The 22,751-nt window shown below is 34.2% G+C and overlaps 2 protein-coding genes, 1 long non-coding RNA gene and 3 other non-coding genes across 6 annotated transcripts in view; 2 read left to right on the forward strand and 4 right to left on the reverse strand.

The window, feature by feature from the left end:
* LOC134749445 (uncharacterized) overlaps positions 1-3,325 on the reverse strand; it is a 104,932-nt gene extending 101,607 nt beyond the window's left edge. Inside the window, exon 1 of the mRNA XM_063684381.1 lies at positions 3,027-3,325. The gene's annotated coding sequence lies outside the window, so the exon portion shown is untranslated. The remainder of the gene's footprint in view (positions 1-3,026) is intronic.
* The window catches only part of LOC134749439 (DNA-directed RNA polymerases I, II, and III subunit RPABC1), a 215,448-nt gene that overhangs the window by 101,640 nt on the left and 91,057 nt on the right, over positions 1-22,751 (reverse strand). The gene's annotated exons all lie outside the window — the stretch shown is intronic.
* On the reverse strand, positions 4,605-4,686 carry Trnal-aag (transfer RNA leucine (anticodon AAG)). The gene has a single exon. It is a non-coding gene; the product is annotated as a tRNA-Leu (tRNA).
* Trnai-aau (transfer RNA isoleucine (anticodon AAU)) lies at positions 11,466-11,539 on the reverse strand. The gene has a single exon. It is a non-coding gene; the product is annotated as a tRNA-Ile (tRNA).
* Trnai-aau (transfer RNA isoleucine (anticodon AAU)) lies at positions 12,672-12,745 on the forward strand. Its single transcript has one exon. It is a non-coding gene; the product is annotated as a tRNA-Ile (tRNA).
* Positions 13,761-14,460, forward strand: LOC134749452 (uncharacterized). The gene is made up of 2 exons (XR_010128491.1): positions 13,761-14,000; positions 14,236-14,460. It is a non-coding gene; the product is annotated as an uncharacterized LOC134749452 (long non-coding RNA).

Below are 22,751 nucleotides of genomic sequence, written 5' to 3' on the forward strand. Positions count from 1 at the left end.
GAAATCACACCATGGTCGAACTATTTTCGTAAAATTTTTCAACAAATACAAATAATACAAATAGTTTATTTCCAGAAACATTAGAGCATTTACAATTTATACTGACCCCCACACTAGGCAAAGCCTGTCCCGTGAGGGAAATCATACGATTTACTTAAAGATATACATAAGCGGCTATAGGCTTTTATCATAATATAGGTAGTTTAATAGAAAATGTAGTCATTAAGTATGAGCGAGTCGCTATTTATTTACCGGAGTCATAACTCTTAAATGAATAATGAGTAAGTAACTACCTACTCTGTTAAAATTAAGCATGGATCATCATATAAATTTAACGTGTAAGTATGTACTAGTACAATGCAAATAAAAATGAAGTAATTTTCATAAAACAGTGTACGCACTAGTATTGTTATAACAGGCTCTAAAAGTCTTATATTATTTACATTTGGTCCGTACTACACACATAAAGTCACTTTACGCTATGGTACTTGAACCTAACACAATAGTTAAATAAGATACAGTGCGTATTATTAAGCTTTCGTATAACAATAATGAATCAATAACGTACGAGTAAATCAATATTATCACTGGTTGTTTTGTAAAGACATAAAGCAATAAGTAAGTACCTAAGCTTATTTCTCTATTGTAAAGGTAAGTGACAGAAGAGCTCATACAAGACTTTACTTTTGTTTTAGTGCCTGTTTTACTATTGTTAATTTTAAGATCTTTTGAAATTCTGATCTAAAATGGACTTCAAAACGGCGGGCAACAGTGCTAATTGGAACAATTAAATAGTGACCATTAGAATTAATTATTACTGGTTATTGCTAATTTTCGATACTTCGACACGTTGCCGCAATTAAAATTAAGGCGCTAAACATTTCTCTTGAACTGTAAACACTTTTGGAGCGGGTGACGTATAATTCTATCATATCATCATATCATATCGTTTATTTTCATAATAGGATTTTACAATCTCTTTATGACGTCAAACAATTGTATTTACTTAAAAATTAAATAACATTAATTTGATATATGTATATATTATAATATATATTACACATACACATACATTATATCCATTTTTTATTCGCACTGCACCCACCTTATCTAATTTCTGTTTAGCCCAGTGGTTGACTGGTAGAGAATGCCTCAAGGCATTAAGTTCGCCTTTTGTACTTTTTACTTGTTCTTGTACAATAAAGTTTAAAATAAATAAATAAATATAAAGTCTATTGTGTCTATTCTTATTAAAAATGCTCAAGTTAACGCATAATAGTCACATAAGTAATTGAATTCACGATACGATGGAATCAATTTCGGCTTAAGTAAGTTTTGATATGTCGAAGGAATTTTTATTACGAGATCGTTTCAAATGACCGGCAAAAACCTTATTCTTATTAAAACACCACAGGTGTACGTACGAGTATATTGCAGTGTGTGTGTCAATTATCTCTGCTTATTATCGAGAGCTCTCCTTTTTATTGCGGCGGGTGGGAACGCGCCGGAACAATATTATCGGAAGCATTCTCCGCCGGCTGCTCGCAAGGGTTCTAGGTACACACATAGCTTTATTGATTGTCTGTGAATCATGTGATTACAACTTTCAAATAAAAAAACAAACTACTAGCAAACAACTTACCCTAGCAAACAGCCTAGCTACGGCTTACGGCTAGCTTACTTAACAACTTTCTCTAGCAAATAAAAAAATCATTCATTCATTCATTCAATATTTAGATCCATATAGGGTTCCAACAAAATGTCTGCAACCTTAATTACATATACAGCTTGTGCCCGCGACTTTATCTGTTTGGAATGATGATAAGTGGATGATAATAATTGATAAAACTACCGTACTATGTATGTCCTTCCCCGGCCCTCGAAGTATCTCCATACTCTTAATCTAAAGTTTCGCGGTTTAAGCGTGAAGAAGTAACAGGCAGACACCCAGAAAGTTACTTTCGCGTTGTTAATATTAGCAGGGACTTGCTAAAATTGTATTGTAGTTTGCATTGTAGAGTATAGTTTCCTGCTGAGCTTAAGATAACCGTTCCATCAATTTTGATTTGAGCAATCATGCCTATATCTTTCGACGGCCAAAAATGGTTTTAGAAGCAAGTTTTTTCGTTTATGCATAAAAAATGGACTGCGCTTTTGGATTTACACTATTGTGTCTATTGTATAAATTATATGCATCGTATAGCAGTCGTTATTAAAAGAGATTTAAATGATCGCCTAGCCTTTTGGCGATTTTTACTATAACTTTTTCCTATTCCGTACCAAAACCGGCATAAGCGTGACGTATTGGAACACGTCAATCTTTAAAAAAATGTGACATTTTTGTTGCTATTGGCAGATTTATTATTAGTAAGCATATTTATAAAAGTGAAATGGCGCTATGATATTCCAAACGGGGTTGGATTGGTAACTTTCACGGAAAACATTCGTAAACATAGACTTTGATTAAGTAATTATAATATTTATGCGATTGTGAATATTTTAAAAGTATATTGAACTTAAGGTTGAGGTATACTTTAATACCAGTGTCATCAGCGAAGTAGCTGAAAATGTGTCTATCTTTGAGCCATAATTGTTTATTACTTTACCAAGGCAAATTAAAGAATATGAAAATGACCATACCTAAAACAAAGACAAATCACTCACGTTTCCCAAACTCGTCAAGCCATTTCAGTGTTGTGAGAAGGGTCAGAAAGTGATCACATATTCTAGTAATATTACTCTCCCTTCTGCTCATTATATTTATCGTCATTTATCTTGATATTCTATAACACCCTTTGTCATATTACTATACGTAATTAATACTCTGCTACCGAACATTCACCGGCCATTTGAATATTTTAAATTTAATAGTATTCAAGACTCGAAAATAATAAAAGTCACATTAGTATTCATAGGTTAATAGCATTATAGACTACAAACGCGATGTGCGGTAGATTCAAAAGCTATAATAGATATATAACATATATTACTACTAAAGTAAATCAAAATAATATGCATTGGCTTACCCAGACTCGAGCGCCGCGTGTGAACTTTTCAAATATTACAATACCGCATTGTTCTGGTTGTCCTAGCAAATTAATAACACATTTTAAATGGTTAATTGGTTACACTATTAATTACTGAAAAACACTCATCCATTAAAAAAAATACAAAAAATAATAATTTGAAAACGGAACGCGCTTATTTTTCGTGCGGATTCGCGGTTTTCGCGAAAGTCCCGGGAGAGCGCGTGGCTCGCGTCGCGTGTGTCGTGTAAATGCCGCGCCACAGAAAGCACCTGTGCATTCGCCGGTCTCTCATTCCTAACCCTACCTAACTCATACCCATAAAGTGACCAATATAAGTTGGATTTCCAGGTACGCATAGTGGTTTCAGATCTAAAAATCACTGTGTCACCGGTTTTCCCTGTACGTATGCGTTTGCCAAGCGATGACATTAGCAAGCGTGTGTAGTACGGCACGGGAATACTGCGATTACAATGTAATTCAATTTAGCCAGCGGCGAATAAAAAACTCTATTTGATTATGATTAATGCGCGATCGATTCGGGATTAAAATCGAACTAGCAACATTCAATTTGTGTTATTAGCGCTTTGTGTAAACGTAAGTAGATTCATATCTGACGCTGTCAAGGTTTGATGTCTTCTTCTGTCAGAAAGTGTAATTACAACATGATTGAAGGGCCGGTCGCCGTATTAAATATACCTACGGTAACATTCATAACTTCTATGTGTCCTCGTTTAAAACTAGATACAGTTCATACAGTGCATATACTTTATAGCTTTTGAGCCTTTAGCTATCGATAAAATTAATTTGAAACTTAGATCTTAGATTTACGCATTAGTGTAGTCGGATAAAAAAAAAAGATTTAGTAGACAGCGCATTTAGTTTCTGTTCAATAGCACAGAATAAATAATATAGTACTTGGTACAGAAGCTTTACTCTCTAACAAAACGCGTTTATTACTACAGATGTGACGGTTAGGGGGCGCAAGCGCCAGCAGGCGTCCGTTCCGTAACTTCCGTAGCGGTGCGCGGCAACTACTATGGCTAGACACCAAAATTGGTGTAAGCCGCATGTACTTGTAGCGACGTGACGAAATCGCGGAGTGTGCCATGCCTGTCAATAGTAAGAAAAAACCAGACAATTACGAGTCGGACTCGCGCGCCGAGGGTTCCGTACTTTTTTGTATTTGTTGTTATAGCGGCAACAGAAATACATCATCTGTGAAAATTTCAACTGTCTAGATATCACGGTTCATGAGATACAGCCTGGTGACAAACGGACGGACAGACGGACAGACGGCCAGACGGCCAGACGGACAGACGGACAGCGGAGTCATAGTAATAGGGTCCCGTTTTTACCCTTTGGGTACGGAACCCTAAAAAAGTGTATAAAAAAAATACCGCATCCTCACGATATTTTTATAAGGAAAGCACTTAAAACAGGTATTTAGTTAGGTACTTAACTTATAAAAGGTTCACGGTTCAAAGTTTAAACAAAATATTACGTTTCATACATATATTTTGGCCACAAAGTTCAGACATACTGTAATAAAAAAGAAAAAAAAATACAAAAGCATTATGGCAGCGGTGGGATTCGAACCCACGCCTCCGAAGAGACTGGTGCCTTAAACCAGCGCCTTAGACCGCTCGGCCACGCTACCTATTGCGAGCTTTGTCGAAATAGGCGTTCAGTTGCCTTTGATCATTCTATCTTTGTCTGACCCCATTTTGAATGAACCCGATAAATCCGATAATAGATTAGCTCTCTTCTGTTTTGTACTTGCTATAAATGAACATGTAAATAATTTTTCTTCATTTATTTATTTAATTGGTAATTTAAAATGTCATAGGTATAAAAATTTAAATACAACAAGGTGTCATCGACAAATTATAAGTAGGTATTTAATGTTTTGCTAACGTTTCTTTCGAATTCCATTCTGATTTCGGTCGAATAACATGTAACGGGTTCAGGAAAACCATGGAGTACCTACCTATGCATGTCATAATAAGTGACATGTAACAAGCTCTCATAGAAATAAGTCAAACACAGCCTACAGTATCGATAATTCTCGGAATCAGTGCGCACACGTCGTTTTCTGTGGAAAGCTGTAAACGCGCATGTGCGACTTCGCGCTTTACGAACAGCAATAGAAGGGGCGTAAAGGCAGGAAACAATAGTAGATTTTGTCAAAAGTAGAGTAAATTGTGTGGGCGGAAAAATTGTATGCTCGTAGGTAATCGATTAATAAAGAAATTGTAATCAATATGTGCATAATATTTTCATCATAGATGCTATACCATTTATCCTATAGGTATTTTGTTGGTACGTCAGTCTTTCCGTGACCACAGCTGGTGCAACTCAGCTGAAACGTCGGAATTTAAGGTAAAAACAATGAAATGAAATCGCGGTAGACCCGTTCGTATAATTAAATATGTGTTCAAAACGCGAGAGTTTAAAGTGTTATACTCTTACTCAAAGTTCCATGTGCATCTCGTTCGGTCATCTGGCCCCTCCCCCGTTTCATCTCTATATTAAGTTGTACCTGTATGTTTTTTCATATTTCATTGTGTTAATACTGTTCTAAAATGTCTTAGAACAAAATTGTGCCATTTTGTTCCCTCCTATCAGGGAAGAAAGAAGGTGGTGTGAAAAAGATATGAATATGACCGTAGCGCGAATTTTTACCTTTTATTTCAGTCAAATTTTGCGCTTCAGATCCCTTGGCAATGTCGCTAGCTATTTTATATTAAAATGATATTACTATGGTATGCAGGGTAACGATATACAGCTGAATATATAGGTATATGATGTTGTAATAATAATATGCCTTAGTGTTTTTTTTTTTTCTATCGAATCGAGCCAACTTTAACTTTCTAAAAGGTTTGGTTTGAATTCTGTCCTTAAATTATAGTCTACTTTCCGTGTGATTTTTTTCATGACTTTGCTCGTGACTAAAACGTGTAAAAATTCAACATAAAAACTACAATTTTTCGGTCAGGTGTGATTCTTATCTGAATGTCGTAGTTCGAAGGCAAAATATTTTTATAAATAGAAGAAAAAACACAGACAAAACTTAAAGCAATATTGGTATTGATTGAATTTGTGACTGTCGTAGTAGCTACAGCATTAAGCTATAATTTGGGTGGTTTCACGGTACTTAAGTAGAGAACGAAATAAAGTATGCCTAAGCCTTACGGCCTTGTCCACTAGTGGGTTAGTTGTACAGTAAATAATAGATCAGGTAGGAGTTATAATGTCGCAGTCATTTTTGCCAAGCCAGGACCTTAGATATGAATGCAGCATTTGCCATGTCAGTGGTGGCAATACGTACAAGCGAAGACAACGAATGACTGAAAAAGTGTGAACTTTCGTAGGACATTTCATACTATTTAAAGGATGTTAACGGTCAAATAGTATGAAATGGGCATACCCCGGTCTGACGGAGGAAATAATTTTCGTTTGACGTGTAGTGCGAGGTCAAATAAAAATTGTCATACCACCGTTACGTAATTCTACAAATTTGCAATATTGTAATCTTGATTACAATATGAACTAAATTAATATTCAACCCTTAGACCCATTTGAACATAGGTACCCCCTATCTTCAAATGGGTCTAGGACGCTAGAGCGGCGCCAAAGTCATGCACAGAACGAATACTTTTATAGCTAAACTTTTTAACTCTCAAAGGTGAGCGGAGTTTTATCCACTCCATCATTATATTGGCAACATTACATTGTACCTATCATATTAGGTACATAATTGATAGCTCGTCATAAACCGAGTTTACGGTAGCCGATCTTGGACGGCATTGGGGTAATTTCCGCGCTGTCAGGACCCGTTAATGTTGCGTCAATATAGTGGCCAGTGGCCACATTGATGCAAAATTACAGTCATTATACGTAACCTGTGCCTAGTTTGAATTTAGAGATTTATGTTTTGTAAGTACGAACGCGCTTAGAGAAATTTTTATAATATTCATTCCCACTAAAACTTGGCCTAGTTTACTAGTAAAAGTTCCTCAAACGTAGAAACGGCTGCGTTTCAACAATAGAGTTTCTATTAAAATAATGAAGTTTCTAACTTGTTCCTAATATTTTTTTTAATATTAGTGAAGTATATAATAAAAAAAATTACAATATTATAAGTTCCTATTTACATATATATTTTTTTACACTGGTCAATATTGTAGATTGATGAGAAGAGTAGTATGATGAGTGATGGTACCTAGGGTCCACCTAATATATTCTTAGTGCATACCTACACAATAATAAATATATTATTGTCTTTCCTTTATATAAAATCTTTATAATTTTACTTATTTTATTAGCACTTTCGTTCCTGGAATTAATTTGACACGGGCCTAGAAAAGTATTATTAAATCAAAATTAAGTCGAATATTTATTGAGATAAGTACCCGTGTTTAAAAATCAATTACTCTCAAATATACATTAATTTGAAGGTCAATGTATACAATGTAGCCTTAGGATATTAACAAAAAGCATAAGTAGCTATACTTACCTATCGTATACATATACACCGTTAACCAATGGAATTTCAGGAACTTAATTTATAATTAAGTAGAAATAAATAATATGGACAATCTTACACAAACTCAATAATAATGTGGATTTTGTGCCATTTCTGTCATTTCTTATCATGCTGTCAAAAAGTAATGTAAGTAAAGTTCCTACATTGCCGGCAGCAACACTATAGAAATATTGCTGTTATCTAATGCGTTATAGTCGTTATAGAATAATTATTTAATGCGAATGCCCACAAAAGAAAAAAATCAGTTTACTTACTTGTATTTTTAGGGATTCTATACCACTGCAAAACATATATCCTTATTGCGTCACTCTCTTGTGCTTAATCATTTTACAATAATTTACTTTATAAGCTAATAGCCCAAGAAGCTGGTCTGTATCAGAACCCGTAATCTTAATTAAATTACAGCGTAACACGGTCCATCTTCTCTAGCGTAAGCTTAGAAAATCTTGACAATGAGAGTCTTAAGCGCAACGAGACCATAGTTTGACACTTAATTCCTTTTTATTGTAATGTGTTCTTGAAAAATTTATTAAGTCTTCGCGTTACTAAGGCGGTTACGCCCTTTTTGGATCAGACCTAGTGATTTTTTTCAAATTATTTAGCTGCTCGGGACTGATCAGCGGCTTCTTTATAATTATTTATACATTATGTGCACGTGTTTTGGTTGGCCGACGCTTACACCGTAAACATTTATCTTTCAAATACTATTTGAAAAATCAACATTATTTCTATAACTTTACAACAATTAAGAACACTCGCAACTATAGTCAATTAGCTACTGGGTTGAGATTTTAGAAGGGATATCACTTTTAATAGCTTAATTGAAATAAAATTGGGTTACTTGTCAACCCGGTAGTGACTTTCACGGTATATATTACTGACCACCATGAACGGCTTGAACGCATAATATTCAATTCAGTAACCGGACTTTTTTCGAAGTAAAAACGCCTAATGAATCTTTTTAACCGCCACGCGGACCGTTTAGCTCCGCTCTCCCCTAAATATGGCAGACTTGTCAAACTTGTCAGTTTAGAGAAAAAAGCTACTTATAGCAGACGATTGAGTTCGGGTAGGAAGGAAAGATACAGTTTTCCATGATCATTATTTTCGACCGAGTATGTAATTAAACATGAAACTGTCAGCGTCGTTTTGTTTAATAATTCGTCATGCTATTTTTAAGCAGTGTACGTTTCCGTTCTTTGAACAAATTTTTCCATTATTCTCAAAATTTCAATACGTACGTGTGATAAAAAGTTTTCGGTTTGACAGTGGCCAGTCTGTATCTTCCCACGCACTACATGCTGGCCGATTATTGTAATCGGAACTCTGTATAAAGCCGGCTTTAATAAATGTGTTAACTAAATGGTTATCAACTTACTGACAGGTAAAAATTATCACATAGTTGTCCGCTTGCCTTGTTATTATGGGCCGAAAATCAAACAAGTAGGTGATCGTTGTGGTAAGCTTTTTTTGGAGGTACTTACCACCACTGGTTATACTTTATTAAATACTTTATAATTGCATACTTTATCGTTACACACATACTTTTGGTTTATAATCATTCTGATTACTGATTTCAAATCAAATAGGTATCTCAATTGTCGTCTTAAAATGAATAGATAGAAATAGGACCATTAATGACTAATACTAGTCATCAGATACAAAAAAAAGCATTTTTCCTTTTTTAGATTAAAAATCCATTCGTGGACAAAAAAAAGATTTAAAATTAAAAGATTTTTTTTTCTACCGTCTTTAATGGGTTGATCCAAGTACTACGTTTTTGGTGCAGGTAGGTACCTACATGTGTACGTTGCGTAAGCATGTCTACATGAACAACATGAACATAGCTCTACAAATAATTTGTATCGCTGCCAACTCTACGTGATTCGGAACGTGATGGACCAACCGCGGGGCGGAGTTAGCTACCGACAAAAAACAAAATAACACGCCTTATCTCTTGTCTTAACAGCCACTTTGGTTAAAAAGATACTGTTGTTTTAACATGATTTAATCAAAGGCTATCGTTTGTTTTACTTTAGATGTACAATTAGGCTCACCAAGCACACATTAAAAATATAACTATTAATCCACACTAGGCAATAAGCTGATACTTTACTCGCCCATCCCATCGTATTACTAATCTGAAATCAACACTCAATAGCAATTCAATTCTTGATTTATTTGATTTTTTTGATGTGAAAGTTTGATTCGCTTGATGCTTAAGTCATTATTTAACCTTATTTCCTCGCATGTTTGGAGAAAATTACATATTTTTTTTTTTTTTTGAAACAATGTAAGTTTACAGTTTAAAACCAATTCACTTACATGCTAGGAATACAGATATGAGTAGGAACATGGAAACTAACCAAAACTAACCTTAACATAAATACTTATAAAAACATGCGCATAAAAATGTCAAAACAAATTCTAATTGCAAATTTACTTGCACGCTAGGAAACAAAAAAAATCGGGAATAATATGAAGCAATGTCAATAAAATATACAAAATACAAAATAAAATGTCATGTCCAATGTCATAACCCTATACCATCGTATTTTCGCGGAAACGCGCGAACGTGTTATGCTATTTCAGTCAGTCTCAGTACAAAAACTACTGAGGTTGACTAAAGTAGGATGACAAATATATAATAATTTCCAAAGGATTGATCACTACATCTGTACAATATACAGGATGTCCCAGAACAACCACGTCACAGTGACACCGGAGGTAGGTCAACTGAAGAGGAACCAAACCAGCTTTTTTTCTCCATGGTAGTTTTTTTGTTATTCAATAAGGAAACAAATTACAGTTTATTAGATTATTACAAGACCCATCGTAGGCAAAACCTTATGGAGGTTTGTGTGCCGATGGGGAGTTCGAGAATAATATTAAAAAAAAAACAATATTATATCCTATATCTTATCATAAGTATGATTCTTAGTATACATAGCTTGTGTCGTTAGTTTTTAATAAGTGCATTTTAACGACTTTTTTTATATGTTTACTATTAGTTAGTTAGTTAGGTATTCTACCCAGCGAAACATGACCCCAGTAAAAGTTGCATATTTTTCGAGTTATCAAAAAAATTCTGATTTTTTTTTTTCGGTAATAACTCGAAAACCGTGCAACTTTTACTGACGTAATGTTAGGCTGGTTAGGTTCCTCTTAAGTTGACCTACCTCCGGTGTGACTGTGACGTGGTACTTCTGGGACACCCTGTATGTCTCGGCGGGAATACTAATTCGTGGATTCGTCGTCTATTTCGGACTCGGCTTCGTATCATAAAACCGAATCTAATACACGAATTGCCATTTCCCGGCCTCTGCAAAATGTAGGTAAATTCGGTTAAAATTTAATGAAAATTGAAATTAAAGTCGCTAAGTAGACACTAATATATATATATTGTACATATATTATAAGTAGACATTTATCGACTTTAATTGCAATTTTCATGTATTATGCTCCTTAAAGCAACTTTTTCAGATAATTATGGGAGGGTTACATGTTACCTGCCTGATGAAAATATTACTAATGTAGGAAATGCCTACTAATGTGTTATTAATGACGTCCAATCAATGTTTTGCCAATTGTCTATAAGAAATGCGATGACTTGACATGATTAAGTTGTTGTTACGTAGTGAAAAGTCAATATAAGACACACATCAGTCATCTAAATGAAAGCAAAACAAACGGAATAAGTGTTGAGAAAGTTTCGCGAAAACATCTTGATATTACTGTTGTAGCTTGGCAATAAATGGCCGAGCGAAAGCGAAGGTGTCAGTTTCAGCTTGGGATAAAATGCTCTACAGCTCGCATTTCTCAACCGATTTTCGTAAAAATGTATGGGTAGGTATCCGACTTCTGAAGCCGGTTATTAATAAAAAATATTTTGGCCCATGAGGGGATCGAACCCGCGACCTTCGCGTTATTAACACGACGCTCTAACCAACTGAGCTAATGGGCCGTTGCTGACATTGTTCGAAATCTGATAATATATTTATTTTTAATGTGATCTACATCTAGATATTTTTAAACCCCTAATATAATAAATTAATACAAGACACAGATAATTTTTTTGGTACTACTTGAGCTGTATAATTAGTGCGTATAAATATCGGGCTGAAATAATGATCTTTGTATAGATTACAGTGGCGGTTGTCTATTAGAACTCGATCTAATCGATTTTCCTACTTTTTTAAAGAATTGAGCTGTTTGGCTTACTATAGTCATTGTTGGGCTTTTACATATTATGCTTGTGGCCCTGTGAGCTGTAGACCTCGCGAGCAGACCTTAAAATTGAATAAATGTATGACCGCCATTTTGAAAAAAAAAATCTAAAAACTGAATCCACAATAAATTTTGTAAGTATATTTAATTTTTTTTTTAATACGCTTTATTTACATCAAGATCTATACAGTGGTACTACGTAAACGAAATTAATAACTAGCTTAAATCTAAAATAGGCCCTTGAGGCATTGTACCAAGGATGCTGGCGGCATTTCCTCGCTGTATCGCAATGCTGATACGTTGTGCGAGGAAGCCGCCAGCTCTTCGGTCACCAGTTACGTCAACGTGTAATTATAAATATTAATTATATATTAAACCTGCTCATATCATTTCAGGAAAATCGGTTGAGAATTGCGAGCTGTAGAGCATTTTTTCCCAAGCTGAAACTGACACCTTCGCTTTCGCTCGGCCATTTATTCCAGAACATCCGGATATACGAAAGCATTGTTGCCCAAGCTGAAACGGAGACCTTCGCTAACGCTCCGTCAAAAAAAGTATCTAGTAAGTACTTGCCGGTGTGAATGTTTCTTAGCATATTTTATACCTACCTACATGTTAGGTACCTACACCAGCATGTTAACATTCCTACAACATAAAAATGTTAACATATTTATTTAAAATTTAAATCAGAAAACAAGGCCAAAGCAATATTCAGCACAAACAAAATTAATCTTCATAAACGCTGATTGATCTTTTGTTTCAACTTTATGTTGTTATCATAGTCTAATAAATAGTTAAATACCATGGTTGTTATCACATAGAAAACGCGAGCACAGGTAGGGGTCGCGTATTTCGGCCGCTCTCCCGCCGGCCCATTAGCTCAGTTGGTTAGAGCGTCGTGCTAATAACGCGAAGGTCGCGGGTTCGATCCCCTCATGGGCCACTCGTCTTTTTGCTTTTTATTTTATAACGGTTTGTGTTGTGCAGTCTTGCAGTACAAATCTTGCAAGCTTTTCAAATAAACCCTTTTCAATTCCCAATTTCAAATTAATTCTAGAACTTCATTTTAGAATTCTTAAATGATCTCATCATTCTCATAATTCCATTTTAGCCCCCTTTATTCCTCATCCTCATCGTTATAGTACCTATATGTTGCTAAGATTTTCAGCTTCTCCTTATCCTTCAAATACGAACAGAGGGAACATATTTTCCACCTGATTTTGAACTTAATTTCAAAGTGATAGGTAGGGTTCAATTTTGCATAATTTCTGTCTGATTTTTATTGAAATTGAAAGTCTTTATTTCAGGTCTTATAAAGTAAGTCTATCATTATTTTAGCTGTTCTTACTCGTAAATATTAACGTTTCTCCGTCCTGCTATAAATATCGATACAAAATTATGCTAGGTACTTCTAATATTTTTAAAATTGTTTAGTAGTCATTTAATTTATTGTCTACTACGGCTCTATACAAAGATAATGAGCTTCTGAATAATCCATTCTTGGATATCATAGCTAGTAAAGCAGTCAAGCAGAGATACGGTGTGAAGCGTCTGTAGTCAGCTCTGCTGGTAATGAAACTAATGAATTGATTAAGTAGTCAATCTAATCGCACGCACGATGGTAGTTTATATAGTTGTCGGAACAAGAGTAACAATGTTGCTTCTTTGTTTACCTTCAAAAAGATAGTTCATAGCTCTCAAGTTTAATGGCCTTTCTTTAAGCTTTAAATACTTAGGTAAGTAATCATTTTAGCTGAAGGGGTGAATTGGAAAAATAAGTTGGTACTTACATGGTGAAGGCTTACATGGTTGACTGGTAGATAATTCCTTCTAGCATTAAGTCCGCTATTTGTACTTTCATGTACTGTGTTATAATGTTTAAATAAATATAGGCTTTGACTGAGTCTCAATTTATCCGCATTTGTATATTACTATAAAAACGGATATAACTACACAGAAAAAAAATAGTTCTCCAGCCAAGTAAATCCTCTTGTGTCAAGATATTTTGTGTTTCCTATATAAGGAAACAATAAAATTCTTGCGTCAAGATATAAAAGGTTTCAAATTTTATTATTTAAGGTAAAAAAATCAATACTTTATCCGAGCTATAAAAAGTTTTTTTTTTAAAAAGCTCAATATTCCCACCAAGAGCGTTTGCGTTTTGTTTTATGTATTGTATTTTTTGAAATTGAACCTAAGTGTCTTAGTGCAATACTTAAAGAACTTGTGTCAAGAAACTTTGTTTCTTGGGGTATAGACTCATAATTTCAATCGAGAATTGCATTTCTCCACGAAAACAAGAAAACGCATTGGCTTAAGAGTATGTTACTCAATGTAATTTTTTTATTTTTTCACACGAAGAGCCGAAATTTCTTAGCGTATGAAACCGGTAACTTAAGTCAAATCATAGTATTTTCTGAATTGAATCTTAAGTGTCTCAGGGCAATACTTAAAGAACTTGTGCCAAGAAACTTTGTTTCTTGGGGTTAGATACTCATAATTGAATTGAGAATTATATTTCTCCATGAAAACAAGAAAAAGCATTGGTTCAAGAGTACGTTACTCAATGTAAAATATGATATTATTTATATCTAGAGTAGAAATTTCTTAGCGCAAAGTTTAGTATGTTTTGAATAAAGAATTAATTTTCTTAAACCAAGATGATTTTCGTGATTCGTTGAAGATGTAATGTTTGTAGTTCTAAACTTTTCCATATTTTGAAGCGAGATACTACTGTTGCTTATGACAATTCAAAAGTTACTTGAGGTTAATAATTAGAATGTTTTAAATCAAAAGTTGTCCTCTTCATCAAAGATATTAATATTATTTCATGTAAAAGCTTGAATATTTTAATTAAGATATGTTTAACTGATAAACAAAACAGCTTTGTTCGAAATAGGCCATTGTTTATGATTAGTTTTAATAAATACATCATAAGTACGCTTGTTTGTTATTTAGGCATATAATGTCGGTTTTCCTTCAAGTACGTAATCATATGGCGTATTTCGATACAATACTGTTTTGTTTATCAGTAAAACATCTTGATAAAAAAATTCAAGCTTTTACATAAAATAATTATCCTTGATTAAGACAATATGTGATTTAATTAATTATAAACATTTATTTCAAGTAACTTCTGAATTGACGTAAGCAATATTAGTATCTCGCTCTAAAACATAGAAACAGTAGACTACAAAGAGATGTATCCACTTTTGGACCTTATTACAACGCAAAAAGTGGTTACATCTCTTTGTATTCAAATAAACAACAAACATTACATCTTCAACGAATTACAATAGTCATGTTGGTTTATAAAAAATAATCCTTTACATCAAAAATCTTGTCTACGTTAACATGACTCAAGGGCACACAAGGACAAACAAAAAACCCAGATTATAATGTTAACGTACACAACCTCTACCTACTTTTTTATTATTTTATGTAGGAAAAGTGGGTAACCCTAATAAATAATATCCAAAATAATTAACATGTATTTATTTATTAAAAGTCATAATATTATTTTGCCTCTATCAAGGTTGTACCTATTGCAATTTAAAAATTCACAACATAAAATTAAACTTCTAAAGTAACCCCCTCATTCATAAGTCTCTCAGGTCTCAATTACTTAATTTATGCTTTGTGTCGTTTTAATAAAGACAACTGTCGAAGTGAGAGATAAGGACAAAACATAAATTAACTAATTGAGGCAGGAAAGAAGTTTATAAGGGGGTAAGTATATTCAAGTAGGTACCTATTTAAGGTGAACCGGAATAATTGCGCCAGTTGAGGTAAATGCGTCTTTTTACAATTACAAGAAAATGTTATTTAAGTGTAAAGGAAATTAATTATACTAAAAGCGGTCTTTCATCGATGCCTGAAATGGCCTAATTGTCGCCTTGGTAAAATTTCGTCGAAACCTATCCATCTTCTTGTAATTCTAAAAAGACTCACTTACCTCAACTGACGCATTTGTCCCAGTCGACCTTAACCATAAACAGCTGACAGAGTGACGCCATTTTAGCGAGCAAACTGCCGCGCGAGGATGGGTCGTTTGCTTCGCGCGGCAATTTCCTCGCGAGGTTGCTCCCTCTGTGCAGAAACCCCTAATTTTATAACTACAAAGTGTCATATTTAATTTAAAGTAATTTACTGTACGTATACTTAAATATGTATAGGGTGTTAGGCACCTGCCATATTAGGTCATATACTTAATCATCTAATACAACTATGTATTTATACAATGAAATGTACAATTTATTTATTTATTAAAAGTCTCATGAATATACATTTATTTTGCCTCATTAAGTTTGTACTTATTACAATTTAAAAATTCACAACATAAAATTAAACTTACAAAGTAACCATAAACGTCTCTCAGGCCTCAAATACTTAATTTAAATACTTAATCAGTAATCACCTAAAGGTTCGACCACACCGCTGCTTAAAAAACGGTGAGGGTACGGAATCGCAGTGACGCGTCGTAAGCGTAACGATTTTATCGCATGCCCTTGCCCTCTCTAAAGTAAACCAAGAGTTTTGACTAATTGGCCATTAATAATATACAAAGCACTACATACCTAATTAAAATTTGTATTTATATACGTGTATATGTGTTTGATGATAATGTCCACCAGTATATTGCGCTTCTTTGCATTGAGTATCTTAAATGACTTATAATAATTAAGCACACTATTGCCATGGGCCGATGTTTGCAACAATGTGTGCATATCAAACTCAGGCAGCGGGGGTAGACATTTATATCTTCGAAAATATTAGTGATGTCATTGAGTAATGAAAGACTTAAATTTGAGTCGTCTAATCCTAAGTTACTCTTGGGAGAATTGGCATCCTTATTCATGTCCATAGTAGTGTCTGTTGTTTCTGTTTCAGCAAAAGAATTCAGCAACTCGTGGTTGTGGGTTTACTCAGTTTACAGCTCAATTTACGGTGCATCTGCGTCACTTAAGAAGCGGCATGGTCGAACCTTGATACAACTATTTATACAATGAAATGTACAATCTTTCGCCAACTGAGCGGAGTGTCATAGGCAATTGGCTATGACAATCGGTCAGGGACACTAACTTACAGTTATAATGATCATAGTCTCGTTCGACCTGATAAGCTTTAAAATGGTTGCTATAACCATAAACTTGTATTTTTTTTGCAAGAAAATAATACCGAGTTCAAATCATTGTTTTTCACAAAAATGTTATTAACCATTAAAAAATCCGGGTTATCGTCTACGCAGTCAAAGAGCAATACACTATTTGTGTTGTAAATAATGCCGTTGATTTCATAAGTTGGAACTGAAAGATAATCATCCTCTAATGCTTTTGGAATGTTAAGACGGCTCGTTTTACCAACATTGATAGCGTCGTTAAAGCCAATTTTCGTTATATATCTTGAGCTGGTTTTCAATTCACACCGCAACGCGATTGAATAACACAAATTTTTGCGACATGTTATAGACTGGGCCACTCGTTTCAAATCTTTATGTTTAGCTTCGAATTTGAATGCAGAGTAAAAAATAGGTGGACCGCATTTTTTGATTACTGAAGGATAATGTAACAAGAAGTGATATTTCGGCTTCAAGTGAGTCTGGAATAATTGACAATACATTTCGTGATGTTCTTTGATAACTTCTTTTAAATTTTGTAAATGTTCTAAGGAAATTACTTGACTTGTTAACACATCAGTTATTTCTAAGCAACATCAAATAGTATTTCCATATCTCATCGTTATCAGCGATCAGGTCACCAATTATATACCGAAAATTTCTTACTAAACATAGCATTTCGGAAGCTGACATAATGATTGATCCATTAGTTAAATGTTTGTTATTAATTGGCGGTGGATGATTATCTTCCGAACTGCTGTAATTAAAATACTTAATTCTCGAATTTAGTTGTTCTAGTGAAAAACTTTATGAAATTTTTTCTGGAGAAAAACGAAGGAGTTCTGCTACTAAAATTGACACATTAACTGCGAGTGGAGAAGAATTAATTGAAACTGAATGTTTAGGTTTGTGATAAATTCTTATTCAATATATTCTACTTAGGTATCTCTCGGGAGACTCCAATTTATTATTTTATTACTTACATTAGTTAAGAAAAAAAAAATGCAATGACTACAATATTTTGTATTATTTGTATTGTAAGTATGACAGGTTGATTTATAAAATGTGGTGTTTGTTTTCAGATGACGATGACGTTTTATGGTTGAATAATAATAACGAGCCTTGGGAAGATGTCATTAGCAAATGGAAGAAAACATTCAGACTGAGAAGGAGGCACACCAATTCATCTACAGTCCATGATTTTCTTGAAAATTGGAGCATTTTAAAAAGTGATAGAGGACATGTCCTGGTAAGTCCTTTATGCATTTTGAACTCAAACAAAACTGTTATCAACTGACTTCAAAATTTCAAAAGGAGGAGGAAATGTTTTTTATGTTTGTTACCGATTAAAAAAAAATGGTTCCAGATTAGGCCCATTTTATTGTTGAGCGTACCTTACCTACTGTCATTGACACGCTGGGCTGGGCTGACATGTTGAAGTCGGTTTTTTTTTTCATAAAATTATTTTCTCTTCTTCCTCGGTCCCTCACTGCTGAGGATTGCGACCATGTATGCTCCATCTCCATAGTGTGTGAATTGGTTCTGAAGTTACTTAATAGTTAATAATTTTTTTTTTTAGATTAATTCCGATTTTGAAGAACTGTTCAAAGAAAAGTCGTTGAATTTCCATAAGAATTGGCATGACTTTTTTCAGAAGCTTCTTATAGCAAAGAAGGGCCAAAAAAATAATAAAAATGCACTCTCTCTAATCGAAACATTGAGTGCCATAACAGATGAAGGTATGCGGTTCCCTTTACCTTTTCGTGTAATATTATTAGGTACATTATTAATATAACATCAGGTATTATAATTCTGAAAGAGTTTAAAGTTTGTATTGTAAGATGTATGATGTAAAGCTGTATGATGTACGAATGTATTGCCACATATCAGCTCCTTTAATATTAATAGTTTTCTCCAAATTCTAATTCTATATTTTGTTAATAGATAAAAGGATTCCGGTACAAATAAGCTTATTGGCGTACTTAATCCCTCCAAAAGGCAGACTTTCCAGAACTGTCAAATACTCATCGACGGAAGCAACTGAAGGCAGTTACCTATGTGTATTATCAAAGATAGATATAACTCCGTAATAGATAGATACAGTCTAAGGAAAAAACGTGCCTCGAAAATCAAGAAAATTTGATTCTCGTCCAGAGGGCGCTACTAGTTTTGGCCTACAGTCGTATAGATGGCGTTGACGGTTTCGTTTGTTATTTAACAATTTGAATTTCTAGTAATTTATCGTCTGCATTGCTACTGACATTGTAAGTTGACTGTGTTTCTTTTATGTCAGAATTATCTTTGTCGTGTTGAGTCGACGAAGACGCGGCATCTGATTGGCTCTGCGTGCCTTGTGATCTTAAGGTCACTACTTCATTCGTTTCATTACTGTCGAGCTTACGCTCTTTAAATAATTTGTGAAAACCAAACAAATGATCTTTCAGATTATATTTTGTATCATAAGTCCGGTTACAATTTTCTATAGGACAAACAAAATAATTCGTGATGCTATGAATTAATTCCAAGTGTAAAATATACCTTTTGAAGTTTTGGATGTCTAGCTTACATTTAGGACACAACATAATGACAGGTTTGCACGATTCTCAGCAATACAATGTGCTTGCTTATATAATATATCAATTTTAAAGAAGAAATATTTTAAAGCAGACCTGCTATTTCATGTTTAAAATTTCTACAACATGTGGAGGAACCCTATCATACTTGGTTACTATTCCGTAAACTTTCCTTTGTATTGTTAAATATAAATATTCAGAAGCATTTGGGTATCGCACATGAAATACATGATACATTTTAAATAGTAGGTCAAATGCTTTGCTTGCGCAATCGAATACATACTTTATGTCATCAATGACCATGTACAAACAGGTGAAATTATGTAAGCTGCCCTGTAGTAAGACGTACGGCTGCACTGACAGTTTCCGCGCCAAGTTCTTAGATTTCTGTTCTTGTATCTTCTTGTCGATATCTCCGGCGGTCTGAAATCAAATACATTATAAGTGATATGCTAAGCAGACGACGTACAGTAGCGGCGATAGTAAGAATTATTAGTTAAACAATTCGTTTGAATAACAAGTTTGCTATAAAGTTCAAATTACCAGTAATACAACTCCCATGATATGATATAGAAGTAATTTTTTTAACTGATATTTCTATTATTGAGAGGTCTTTCTATAACATACCACATAAAAAAGTACTCAAATTAATACGCATAAATAGAAACAAACGCATTATGAGTGCCACTTGCACCATCCCACTAACCCGGGCTAACCGGTTAAACCGTTAACCCAGTGTCAAATTATACTAGAAACCATGGTAACTCCAGCCACTTCAGGTTTAACCGGCTAATCCCAAGTAAGTTGGCTTAAGAGTCTCCGGCAAGCTCGGCCGAATTTCACCTTCCCATACAAACGAAGTTCCGTTCTCATTTTAAAAATACAATACAATACTACAAATACTCTTTATTGTACACTTCATTACAGGAAACAATACAAAGAATACAGTAGAGAAGAGGTTACGTGTTGGATTGTAATGAAACTTTGCACATACAATGACATGAGGTCTGAAATTAGTTTTTCACCTCAGCAGCTCGAACAAGCCTACTTTCGTCACTCCCTGGAGTGAGGAAAGTGCGACTTTCCTCACTCCAGGGAGTGAAACAATGTAGCTTTTTAATTTAGTGAAGGCCATGAACTTCATACTACGGTACGGTACGGTACGGTTAAAAATTGTTAAATAACAAAACGAAACCGTCAACGCCATCTATACGACTGTAGGCCAAAACTAGTAGCGCCCTCTGAACGAGAATCAAATTTTCTTGATTTTCGAGGCACGTTTTTTCCTTAGACTGTATCTATCTATTACGGAGTTATATCTATCTTTGATAATACACATAGGTAACTTACGTCTGTTTGTACGATGATGCCTTCAGTTGCTTCCGTCGATGAGTATTTGACAGTTCTTGAAAGTCTGCCTTTTGGAGGGATTAAGTACGCCAATAAGCTTATTTGTACCGGAATCCTTTTATCTATTAACAAAATATAGAATTAGAATTTGGAGAAAACTATTAATATTAAAGGAGCTGATATGTGGCAATACATTCGTACATCATACAGCTTTACATCATACATCTTACAATACAAACTTTAAACTCTTTCAGAATTATAATACCTGATGTTATATTAATAATGTACCTAATAATATTACACGAAAAGGTAAAGGGAACCGCTTACCTTCATCTGTTATGGCACTCAATGTTTCGATTAGAGAGAGTGCATTTTTATTATTTATTTGGCCCTTCTTTGCTATAAGAAGCTTCTGAAAAAAGTCATGCCAATTCTTATGGAAATTCAACGACTTTTCTTTGAACAGTTCTTCAAAATCGGAATTAATCTAAAAAAAAATTTATTAACTATTAAGTAACTTCAGAACCAATTCACACACTATGGAGATGGAGCATACATGGTCGCAATCCTCAGCAGTGAGGGACCGAGGAAGAAGAGAAAATAATTTTATGAAAAAAAAAAAAACCGACTTCAACATGTCAGCCCAGCCCAGCGTGTCAATGACAGTAGGTAAGGTACGCTCAACAATAAAATGGGCCTAATCTGGAACCATTTTTTTTTAATCGGTAACAAACATAAAAAACATTTCCTCCTCCTCTTGAAATTTTGAAGTCAGTTGAAAACAGTTTTGTTTGAGTTCAAAATGCATAAAGGACTTACCAGGACATGTCCTCTATCACTTTTTAAAATGCTCCAATTTTCAAGAAAATCATGGACTGTAGATGAATTGGTGTGCCTCCTTCTCAGTCTGAATGTTTTCTTCCATTTGCTAATGACATCTTCCCAAGGCTCGTTATTATTATTCAACCATAAAACGTCATCGTCATCTGAAAACAAACACCACATTTTATAAATCAACCTGTCATACTTACAATACAAATAATACAAAATATTGTAGTCATTGCATTTTTTTTTTTCTTAACTAATGTAAGTAATAAAATAATAAATTGGAGTCTCCCGAGAGATACCTAAGTAGAATATATTGAATAAGAATTTATCACAAACCTAAACATTCAGTTTCAATTAATTCTTCTCCACTCGCAGTTAATGTGTCAATTTTAGTAGCAGAACTCCTTCGTTTTTCTCCAGAAATGAACAAAAGGTTTCGTACTTTATCAACTAGCTTTCCTTTTGCAGGAACGTATTTTCCTGTAAGCGACTTACAAGTGGGGATGGCTTTCACGTAGTAAGTTTCTAGAGTCTCACATGGAAAAAGTGATATTATTTTGGCACCGAGTATATTGTAGTCCTCGGGTTTCAATTTGCTGAAAGCAACATTTTTATATGTTTAAGTAAAACACAGTTAATAATGGCAAAACAAACAAAGGTAACATAATAATATTATTATTAAATAAATATGTATTTTGTACTGATTTAACATGCACAAAGGGGAACTTATCTCTTATACTATTTTAGACTAAGAGCTGGCTACGTCAGAAATGACATAACAATGAGAGCAACCAAACCCGTATAGTTAGATTACTATACTGTCCTTAATACTAGATTCGGAAACCTGGAAGCTTTTAATGGGTGGAGGTCAGAATAACAGACAAAAAAAAATAAGTTTGGAAAAAGTCTTATTTATATAGGACGGCCTATATTTTCCCATTGTAACAAAAAACATTGCATATTATTTCAGAATCCAATACAGGAGGTGAGCCATTTGGCACTACTTCCTCCCAACAGAAACTTCTGGAAATATATTAAAATGCACTGCCTTTTGCCCTTTGTCTCGTCTTGGCATTTTTACT

This window comes from Cydia strobilella, chromosome 18, assembly GCF_947568885.1.
Source record: "Cydia strobilella chromosome 18, ilCydStro3.1, whole genome shotgun sequence".
NCBI lineage: Eukaryota > Metazoa > Arthropoda > Insecta > Lepidoptera > Tortricidae > Cydia > Cydia strobilella.